This window comes from Coregonus clupeaformis, chromosome 31, assembly GCF_020615455.1.
Source record: "Coregonus clupeaformis isolate EN_2021a chromosome 31, ASM2061545v1, whole genome shotgun sequence".
In the NCBI taxonomy this organism is placed as follows: domain Eukaryota; kingdom Metazoa; phylum Chordata; class Actinopteri; order Salmoniformes; family Salmonidae; genus Coregonus; species Coregonus clupeaformis.
This window is the reverse complement of record NC_059222.1, coordinates 46,389,150-46,400,542: the sequence shown is the minus strand read 5'-3', so window position 1 is coordinate 46,400,542 and position 11,393 is coordinate 46,389,150. Positions and strand designations below refer to the sequence as shown.

The 11,393-nt window shown below is 45.6% G+C and overlaps 1 non-coding gene across 1 annotated transcript; it reads right to left on the bottom strand.

The window, feature by feature from the left end:
* Positions 1–646: 646 nt before the first annotated feature.
* On the bottom strand, positions 647–701 carry LOC121548119. Its single transcript, XR_005996609.1, has one exon. It is a non-coding gene; the product is annotated as a U7 small nuclear RNA (small nuclear RNA).
* Positions 702–11,393: the final 10,692 nt, after the last annotated feature.

The following is an 11,393-nucleotide window of genomic DNA, read 5'->3' as shown; positions in this document are numbered from 1 at the left end:
TCTCTCTCTCTCGCTCTCTCTCTCTCTCTCTCGTTCTCTCTCTTTCTCTCTCTCTCTCCATCTCTCTCTCTCTCTCTCTCGCTCTCTCTCTCTCTCTCACTCACTCATTTCCCTCCTTAATTCCAAATGCTCTGAAGAGAACAGAGAGTGCTTATTCTTCTTCATATCTAACTAAATGTCTCCCTTCTAATGGCTTGACGAGCACCTCTGTCTATTGTTCTGTTCTCCTGAAAGAGACTGCAATTGATTTGAATTAAAGCCGTGAAGTGAAAACCTTTTGAATTGACTTAACAGCCATTTGGCAGGTGGAAAGAGGAAAAAATGCCCCGGTCGTAAGCTTATTGATGCGTTTGCTCGTCAGGCTAATGTGATCTCCCTACTTTTGTCATTAGGGAAATCATTAGTAGACCAAATTGTTTCCTTTCTTCATTTCTAAATTACAGTCAGAGGCTGCCGTTATACAACTGAACTGTCATCAAGGCCACATAAATTCAGCCCACTGTCTGTTTGCTCTCTGTGCGCTGCCTACACTCTATTACTAACACAGTCATCCCACATGAAATAAATACTATAGTGTAGTAACACTATAGTATTTTTGGGGGAGATTACTGTAGTATTTTGTTTTATTATCCTTTACATAGAAGTGGGTGGCTTTCTCCTTGAGGAAACCTACCAGAGAAATACTAAAAGAGCAAATATTCCATAACCTGTAGGTAGGTAAGACTTGGTTCCAAAGGAGGTTGGTGGCACCTTAATTGGGGAGAACGGGTTCATGTTAATGACTGGAGCAGAATCAGTGGAATTGGCTCAAATACATCAAACAGATGGCTTCCATGTGTTTGATTCCATTCCCTTTGCTCCGTTCTGGCCATTATTATGAACCGTCCCCCCCTCAGCAGCCTCCTGTGCTGGGTTCTGAACGGAGAGTTCAGAGCTTCTGCTATTTTCTATAACCTGTAGGGAACACAATATATGGTCTATACTTGGCATATACAGTGGGGAGAACAAGTATTTGATACACTGCCAATTTTGCAGGTTTTCCTACTTACAAAGCATGTAGAGGTCTGTAATTTTTATCATAGGTACACTTCAACTGTGAGAGACGGAATCTAAAACGAAAATCCAGAAAATCACATTGTATGATTTTTAAGTAATTAATTTGCATTTTATTGCATGACATAAGTATTTGATACATCAGAAAAGCAGAACTTAATATTTGGTGCAAAAACCTTTGTTTGCAATTACAGAGATCATACGTTTCCTGTAGGTCTTGACCAGGTTTGCACACACTGCAGCAGGGATTTTGGCCCACTCCTCCATACAGACCTTCTCCAGATCCTTCAGGTTTCGGGGCTGTCGCTGGGCAATACGGACTTTCAGCTCCCTCCAAAGATTTTCTATTGGGTTCAGGTCTGGAGACTGGCTAGGCCACTCCAGGACCTTGAGATGCTTCTTACGGAGCCACTCCTTAGTTGTCCTAGCTGTGTGTTTCGAGTCGTTGTCATGCTGGAAGTCCCAGCCACGACCCATCTTCAAGGATCTTACTGAGGGAAGGAGGTTGTTGGCCAAGATCTCGCGATACATGGCCCAATCCATCCTCCCCTCAATAGGGTGCAGTCGTCCTGTCCCCTTTGTAGAAAAGCATCCCCAAAGAATGATGTTTCCACCTCCATGCTTCACGGTTGGGATGGTGTTCTTGGGGTTGTACTCATCCTTCTTCTTCCTCCAAACACGGCGAGTGGAGTTTAATAATAATAATATGCCATTTAGCAGACACTTTCATCCAAAGCGACTTACAGTCATGCGTGCATACATTTTTGTGTATGGGTGGTCCCGGGGACCGAACCCACTACCTTGGCATTACAAGCGCCGTGCTCTACCAGCTGAGCTACAGAGGACCAAAAAGCTCTATATTTGTCTCATCAGACCACATAACCTTCTCCCATTCCTCCTCTGGATCATCCAGATGGTCATTGGCAAACTTCGGACGGGCCTGGACATGCGCTGGCTTGAGCAGGGGGACCTTGCGTGCGCTGCAGGATTTTAATCCATGACGGCGTAGTGTGTTACTAATGGTTTTCTTTGATAATGTGGTCCCAGCTCTCTTCAGGTCATTGACCAGGTCCTGCCGTGTAGTTCTGGGCTGATCCCTCACCTTCCTCATGATCATTGATGCCCCACAAGGTGAGATCTTGCATGGAGCCCCAGACCGAGGGTGATTGACCGTCATCTTGAACTTCTTCCATTTTCTAATAATTGCACCAACAGTTGTTGCCTTCTCACCAAGCTGCTTGCCTATTGTCCTGTAGCCCATCCCAGCCTTGTGCAGGTCTACAATTTTATCCCTGATGTCCTTACACAGCTCTCTGGTCTTGGCCATTGTGGAGAGGTTGGAGTCTGTTTGATTGAGTGTGTGGACAGGTGTCTTTTATACAGGTAACGAGTTCAAACAGGTTAGTACAGGTAATGAGTGGAGAACAGGAGGGCTTCTTAAAGAAAAACTAACAGGTCTGTGAGAGCCGGAATTCTTAGTGGTTGGTAGGTGATCAAATACTTATGTCATGCAGTAAAATGCAAATTAATTACTTAAAAATCATACAATGTGATTTTCTGGATTTTTGTTTTAGATTCCGTCTCTCACAGTTGAAGTGTACCTATGATAAAAATTACAGACCTCTACATGCTTTGTAAGTAGGAAAACCTGCAAAATCGGCAGTGTATCAAATACTTGTTCTCCCCACTATAGGTTTCTCACTTATGGGTGGCACAAATTGGGATATGGGGCAAGGGAATGGGCAGGGTATATGCAAATTAAATACTGTAGTATTTACTATAGTTAAAAAATGTAGTGTTTTTGCGGACTAGTGTTTCTGCAGACATTTACTACATTATTTTTTGTGTGGATAATACTAGTATTCTACAGTATACTACAACATTCTATAGTAAGTACTACACATGATCGAGGGATAGTATTCTACAGTACACTACATTTTACTGCAGAATTCTATAGAAAGTACAGTATTATTCTATAGTAAACTGTAGTATTTTTTATGTGGGATCTCTTTCTTCCTTCCTTCCTTTCCTTCTTTCTTTCTTTCTCTTTCCTTTTCTCTATCGTTGTCTCTCTTTTTCTCTCTCTCACTCTTTCTCTTTCTCTAACACACACACACACACACCTCATCAGGTTCACTGAACAGGCCGGCCACTATATGGCCACCTGTCTCAATCTATCCATGTTTGAGGTTGATTTATGGCAGTGTGTGTGACGGCATCAGCCCTATACCCCCCAACCCTCCAGTCAGATGCAGCTGTAATTCCATCCACAGATTAACCATCATCCTGGGCCGGCCAGACGAGGCATGTCACCGCCCGGGAATCGTGACAATGAGTGTTCCGTCACGCCAACCTGACAGGCTGTGCTCCGTGCCTCCCTCCTGCCTCCCCCTTCCTCCCTCCTGTCTCCCCCTGTCTCCCCCTGCCTCCCTCCATCCTCCCTCATGTCTCCTCCTGTCCCCTCCTGTTCTGTGTTGGGAGAGGGCTTTGCAGGGGGGTGAAGAGTAAAGCCTCACACGGCTGTCAGTTTTCACACGGCTGTTTTACCATACTTTGGCATTTGTTCACTTCGTGGGTTAGAAAGAAAGGGATAGAAAGGGGGATCTGTTGTGTTGTGTGGGGCTGTAGGCTACCAAGCGGTTGCTACAGGGATTGTGTGTGTTGTACAGGCTAAAACCTCTTGGTAAATGGTGTCGTACACTTGGGAGTGGTCTCCGTAGATCTATAGTGAATATCTCAAAGAATCATTAAACTCTTCCATTGATAATTCTACAATGGGTGAGAAAGTTATGTTCACCCAATGTATGTTCAATCGAGGGTCAGTATTATTTTCAACTCTGAAGCAATTTTAATATGTTAAACCATCCACACACATAACATGTTTTCCCTAAATTGTTTTCCATTCATTTCTAGAAGTGATTGATCCCCTTGGTTGTGGAGCCGTGTCGGAGCGCGGTGGTTGGTAGACCGAGGTGGAGCGGGTCATGGCCTGTCAGTCAGTGGCTTACAGCAAGATCATACAACTTCTCGCTGGAAGGGAATCAACTGAATATTTAGTTCAATCCGCATGAACCGATGACGTTCTCCTCTCTCTCTCTCTCTCTCTCTCTCTCTCTCTCTCTCTCTCTCTCTCTCTCTCTCTCTCTCGCTCTCTCTCTCTCTCTCTCTCTCTCTCATTGTCGGGGAATATACCTTTGTGAATCTCTGTTCGTCAGACAAGAACATGCGTTTTGCGTTCTACTGTTTGAGCAACTTTGTCCTGTCCGTCAGTCAAGCTGAAAGAGGGAGACGATCTAGTCGGCCCCTCTTTTTTTCCCTCAAGTCGTGAGGATCCACCAGAGGATGTGTAGCCTAGCATAGCATATCATAGCTTCCCCTGGGTGTGTCAGAGCTATGGTTCTGGACTGTTGGAGCAGATCATGGTGGACAACTGTGTGAGGGAAGCTGTCTAAGTTTCCCCTCATAACTTTTTGATTCAAATTCAATTTTGTTTATTTACTTTCTCGCTGTCTTTCATTACATAATTTCACATTCATTTAAATGTTTTTCTAATGTATCTAATACATATGATTGTTAAAAACCTGGAAAGAAATAAAAACACGAAACAGAAACAGAAACAAAGGAACAAACATGGGCACAGGAAATGGTGCAGGCCAGCTGGTAAAAAATAATTTAAAAAAATGGTTCTTTATGATTATTGGATGACAAAGTGCCACTAAACGTCACCACCATTATTTTTGTACATCCAGGAACTTCACCATGCCTCTGGACTGCATCACTTCATGTGGGAAGATTCTGAAGAAGGCATTCCATAGTTTATTATGCCCTCCCAGACCACAGAGAAACAACAAGCACTCAGTCAATGGGAAGCACCTGCTCTGTTAAATCACTTTGCACTCAAACACACCTGTGTCTCTCATTTTTCCATGAGCTCACCAGTGGGCTATTCACAGTTTATGAATGCAGTATGAAATGAATACATAGATCAATCAATGATCCACACATACAGCATGAATTATTAAACCTTTATTGATATATGTATTTATTATACATGTATTATTTAAGTAAAGTACTTTTTTAAATAATGTATCATGTATTTATTTATATATTTTTTATGTGTCCTTGAGATACAAATGGATTTTGCAAGTGAGAACTGTTGCAGAGAGAAACCTGAGTATGTAAATCATTATATATACAGTGGGGAGAACAAGTATTTGATACACTGCCGATTTTGCAGGTTTTCCTACTTACAAAGCATGTAGAGGTCTGTAATTTTAATCATAGGAACACTTCAACTGTGAGAGACGGAATCTAAAACAAAAATCCAGAAAATCACATTGTATGATTTTTAAGTAATTCATTTGCATTTTATTGCATGACATAAGTATTTGATCACCTACCAACCACTAAGAATTCCGGCTCTCACAGACCTGTTAGTTTTTCTTTAAGAAGCCCTCCTGTTCTCCACTCATTACCCGTATTAACTGCACCTGTTTGAACTCGTTACCTGTATAAAATACACCTGTCCACACACTCAATCAAACAGACTCCAACCTCTCCACAATGGCCAAGACCAGAGAGCTGTGTAAGGACATCAGGGATAAAATTGTAGACCTGCACAAGGCTGGGATGGGCTACAAGACAATAGGCAAGAAGCTTGGTGAGAAGGCAACAACTGTTGGCGCAATTATTAGAAAATGGAAGAAGTTCAAGATGACGGTCAATCACCCTCGGTCTGGGGCTCCATGCAAGATCTCACCTCGTGGGGCATCAATGATCATGATGAAGGTGAGGGATCAGCCCAGAACTACACGGCAGGACCTGGTCAATGACCTGGAGAGAGCTGGGACCACAGTCTCAAAGAAAACCATTAGTAACACATTACGCCATCATGGATTAAAATCCTGCAGCGCACGCAAGGTCCCCCTGCTCAAGCCAGCGCATGTCCAGGCCCGTCTGAAGTTTGCCAATGACTATCTGGATGATCCAGAGGAGGAATGGGAGAAGGTCATGTGATCTGATGAGACAAAAATAGAGCTTTTTGGTCTAAACTCCACTCGCCGTGTTTGGAGGAAGAAGAAGGATGAGTACAACCCCAAGAACACCATCCCAACCGTGAAGCATGGAGGTGGAAACATCATTCCTTGGGGATGCTTTTCTGCAAAGGGGACAGGACGACTGCACCGTATTGAGGGGAGGATGGATGGGGCCATGTATCGCGAGATCTTGGCCAACAACCTCCTTCCCTCAGTAAGAGCATTGAAGATGGGTCGTGGCTGGGTCTTCCAGCATGACAACGACCCGAAACACACAGCCAGGGCAACTAAGGAGTGGCTCCGTAAGAAGCATCTCAAGGTCCTGGAGTGGCCTAGCCAGTCTCCAGACCTGAACCCGATAGAAAATCTTTGGAGGGAGCTGAAAGTCCGTATTGCCCAGCGACAGCCCCGAAACCTGAAGGATCTGGAGAAGGTCTGTATGGAGGAGTAGGCCAAAATCCCTGCTGCAGTGTGTGCAAACCTGGTCAAGACCTACAGGAAATGTATGATCTCTGTAATTGCAAACAAAGGTTACTGTACCAAATATTAAGTTCTGCTTTTCTGATGAATGCCTTCCAGATAATTACCTTATGAAGCTGGTTGAGAGAATGCCAAGAGTGTGCAAAGCTGTCATCAAGGCAAAGGGTGGCTACTTTGAAGAATCTCAAATATAACATATATTTTGATTTGTTTAACACTTTCCTTGGTTACTACATGATTCCATATGTGATATTTCGTTTTGATGTCTTCACTAATATTCTATAATGTAAAAAATTAAAGAAAAACCCTTGAATGAGTAGGTGTGTCCAATCTTTTGACTGGTACTGTGTATATATATTTGTAATATTTATATAATAGAATGGAGGCAATGCATGGACAATGGATGACATGGCTAAGGAAAAAGGTCAACTGAATCAGCAGTGGACTGTTACTGAGGTGGAGCCTGGACGTGCCATGCTGGCTGACTGGGCAGAGAATGTGTCGTTGGATGGCCTTCGACACTGGGTGGTCTCTGTCATGGTCCCCTCCTCCTCTCCCCTCCTGACCACCAGACACAGGTATCGCTATGGTTTCTCCATTTCCCTCTGTGACACACATGATTGAGAGCACGTCTGGCTACTAAAAAACAAAGCTGTCAAAATAGATACTGCTAGTTTTCTCATAGCAAAACTCATAGTTATAACTCAACTCTCCATAAGAGCCTTCGCTGTTAAAATAGAAACACTCAAAACACCATCATTGTGTAGTAAAACCATGAAAAGTAGTGCACCTAAGCTGAGATCTGGTGTTTGAATGTAAACCCAATGTAAGTGTTATACACTGAATGTATTTCCAAACAGAATGGAAGTAATCTGAGCCACCAAAGTGGTTCTTCAATTGGAAGAATTGTGTTTTTAAGAGAGTGTTGTGAAAACACTTTCTGGTGTTTTAGTGCATGTAAAAGCTAGCATCCAAACACAAAATGTTTTGGCAGACTGTGTCTCTCATATAATCAAATGTTTCTAAATTGCAAATAGTTTATAGCATAAATATTGATTGATTATAAATATTGGTTTTATTTTCAGTCAATATTTTAATTAACATTTTAAAGAAGACACTGGGAAAGGAATACTTTTCCTAGGGTAGACTTTGGCACTAATTATAGGCTGCAGTTGCCAGGCAACTTTGTGAGATTATAAATAATGTCACGATCAAAATGTTTAGGGCTATGCAAGTTATAGCAGAGGTAACAACATGAGCCTTCATCACCGGTATTTATGTGATAAGGTGGTTCTGAACCCAGGTCTCTTGCTTGTCAAAACACTGCCTTAGTCCACTCAGCCAGTCTTCAGGAGTAAACTGTTGTGCTGAACCATCCTTGTTACACTGATCACATGGTGCCCGATTCAGACCTAAGATAGGTACACTTAACATGGACTGAAGAAAAAATGGAGTACTGTCATCATTTTTTAAAGTCCCATGGTAAATCAACTTATCTCAAGTCTGAATAGGGCCTAGGAAGAATGTTGTTTTTGTGTGAAATTCCACCTTTATTTTTTTCATACCTTTATCCAGGCTCTGTCGTAGCCGGCCGCGACCGGGAGACCCATGGGGCGGCGCACAATTGGCCCCGCGTCGTCCATGGAAGGGAAGGGAAATTGCCGGCGGGGATGTAGCTCAGTTGGTAGAGCATGGCGTTTGCAATGCCAGGGTTGTGGGTTCAATTCCCACGGGGGGTATGAAAAATAAAAAAATAATGTATGCACTAACTGTAAGTCGCTCTGGATAAAAGCGTCTGCTAAATGACTAAAAAAAAAATAATAAATAATAATAATACAACACCAAGGATTACTTTATCCTATCCCAGGTATTCCTTAAAGAGGTGAGGTTTCAAATGTCTCCGGAAGGTGGTGAGTGACTCCGCTGTCATGGCGTCGTGAGGGAGCTTGTTCCACCATTGGGGTGCCAGACCAGCGAACAGTTTTGACTGGGCTGAGCGGGATCTGTGCTTCCGCAGAGGTAGGGGAGCCAGCAGGCCAGAGGTGAATGAACGCAATGCCCTCATTTGGGTGTAGGGACTGATCCGAGCCTGAAGGTACGGAGTTGCCGTTCCCCTCACAGCTCCGTAGGCAAGCACCATGGTCTTGTAGCAGATGCGAGCTTCAACTGGAAGCCAGTGGAGTGTGCGGAGGAGCAGGGTGACATGAGAGAACTTGGGAAGGTTGAACACCAGACGGGCTGCGGCATTCTGGATGAGTTGTAGGGGTTTAATGGCACAGGCAGGGAGCCCAGCCAACAGCGAGTTGCAGTAATCCAGACGGGAGATGACAAGTGCCTGGATTAGGACCTGTGCCGCTTCCTGTGTAAGGCAGGGTCGTACTCTCCGAATGTTGTAGAGCATGAACCTGCAGGATCGGGTCACCGCCTTGATGTTAGCGGAGAACGACAGGGTGTTGTCCAGGGTCACGCCAAGGCTCTTCGCACTCTGGGAGGAGGACACAACGGAGTTGTCAACTGTGATAGCGAGATCATGGAACGGGCAGTCCTTCCCCGGGAGGAAGAGCAGCTCCGTCTTGCCAAGGTTCAGCTTGAGGTGGTGATCCGTCATCCATACTGATATGTCTGCCAGACATGCAGAGATGCGATTCACCATCTGGTTATCAGAAGGGGGAAAGGAGAAGATTAGTTGTGTGTCGTCTGCGTAGCAATTATAGGAGAGGCCATGTGAGGATATGACAGAGCCAAGTGACTTGGTGTATAGCGAGAATAGGAGAGGGCCTAGAACTGAGCCCTGTGGGACACCAGTGGTGAGAGCACGTGGTGCGGAGACAGCTTCTCGCCATGCCACTTGGTAGGAGCGACCGGTCAGGTAGGACGCAATCCAAGAGTGAGCCGCGCCGGAGATGCCCACCTCGGAGAGGGTGGAGAGGAGGATCTGATGGTTCACTGTATCAAAGGCAGCAGACAGGTCTAGAAGGACAAGAGCAGAGGAGAGAGAGTTAGCTTTAGCAGTGCGGAGAGCCTCCGTGACACAGAGAAGAGCAGTCTCAGTTGAATGACCAGTCTTGAAACCTGACTGGTTTGGATCAAGAAGGTCATTCTGAGAGAGATAGCAAGAGAGTTGGCTAAAGACGGCACGCTCAATAGTTTTGGAGAGAAAAGAAAGAAGGGATACTGGTCTGTAGTTGTTGACATCAGAGGGATCGAGTGTTGGTTTTTTGAGAAGGGGTGCAACTCTCGCTCTCTTGAAGAAGGAAGGGACATAGCCAGCGGTCAAGGATGAGTTGATCAGCGAGGTGAGGTAAGGGAGAAGGTCACCGGAGATGGTCTGGAGAAGAGAGGAGGGGATAGGGTCAAGCGGGCAGGTTGTTGGGCGGCCGGCCATCACAAGTCGCAAGATTTTATCTGGAGAGAGAGGGGAGAAAGAAGTCAAAGCATAGGGTAGGGCAGTGTGAGCAGGACCAGCAGTGTCATTTGACTTAACAAACGAGGATCGGATGTCATCAACCTTCTTTTCAAAATGGTTGACGAAGTCATCCACAGAGAGGGAGGGGGGGGGGGGAGAAGGATTCAGCAGGGAGGAGAAGGTGGCAAAGAGCTTCCTAGGGTTAGAGGCAGATGCTTGGAATTTTGAGTGGTAGAAAGTGGCCTTAGCAGCAGAAACAGATGAAGAAAATGTAGAGAGGAGGGAGTGAAAATATGCCAGGTCCGCAGGGAGTCTAGTTTTCCTCCATTTCCGCTCGGCTGCCCGGAGCCCTGTTCTGTGAGCTCGCAATGAGTCATCAAGCCACGGAGCTGGAGGGGAGGACCGAGCCGGCCGGGAGGATAGGGGACATAGAGAGTCAAAGGATGCAGAAAGGGAGGAGAGGAGGGTTGAGGAGGCAGAATCAGGAGATTGGAGGGAGAAGGATTGAGCAGAGGGAAGAGATGATAGGATGGAAGAGGAGAGAGTAGCGGGAGAGAGAGAGCGAAGGTTGCGACGGCGCATTACCATCTGAGTAGGGGCAGAGTGAGTAGTGTTGGAGGAGAGCGAGAGAGAAAAGGATACAAAGTAGTGGTCGGAGACATGGAGGGGAGTTGCAGTGAGATTAGTAGAAGAACAGCATCTAGTAAAGATGAGGTCAAGCGTATTGCCTGCCTTGTGAGTAGGGGGGGCCGATGAGAGGGTGAGGTCAAAAGAGGAGAGGAGTGGAAAGAAGGAGGCAGAGAGAAATGAGTCAAAGGTAGACGTAGGGAGGTTGAAGTCCCCCAGAACTGTGAGGGGTGAGCCATCCTCAGGAAAGGAACTTATCAAGGCGTCAAGCTCATTGATGAACTCTCCAAGGGAACCTGGAGGGCGATAAATGACAAGGATGTTAAGCTTGAATGGGCTAGTGACTGTGACAGCATGGAATTCAAATGAGGAGATAGACAGATGGGTCAGGGGAAAAATAGAGAATGTCCACTTGGGAGAGATGAGGATTCCTGTGCCACCACCCCGCTGACCAGATGCTCTCGGGGTATGCGAGAACACATGGTCAGACGAGGAGAGAGCAGTAGGAGTAGCAGTGTTTTCAGTGATAATCCATGTTTCCGTCAGCGCCAAGAAGTCGAGGGACTGGAGGGTAGCATAGGCTGAGATGAACTCTGCGTTGTTGGCAGCAGAACGGCAGTTCCAGAGGCTGCCTGAGACCTGGAACTCCACGTGGGTGGTGCATGCAGGGACCACCAGGTTAGAGAGGCAGCAGCCACGCGGTGTGAGGCGTTTGTATAGCCTGTGCGGAGAGGAGAGAACAGGGATAGACAGAGGCATAGTTGACAGGCTACAGAAAATGGCTACAACAC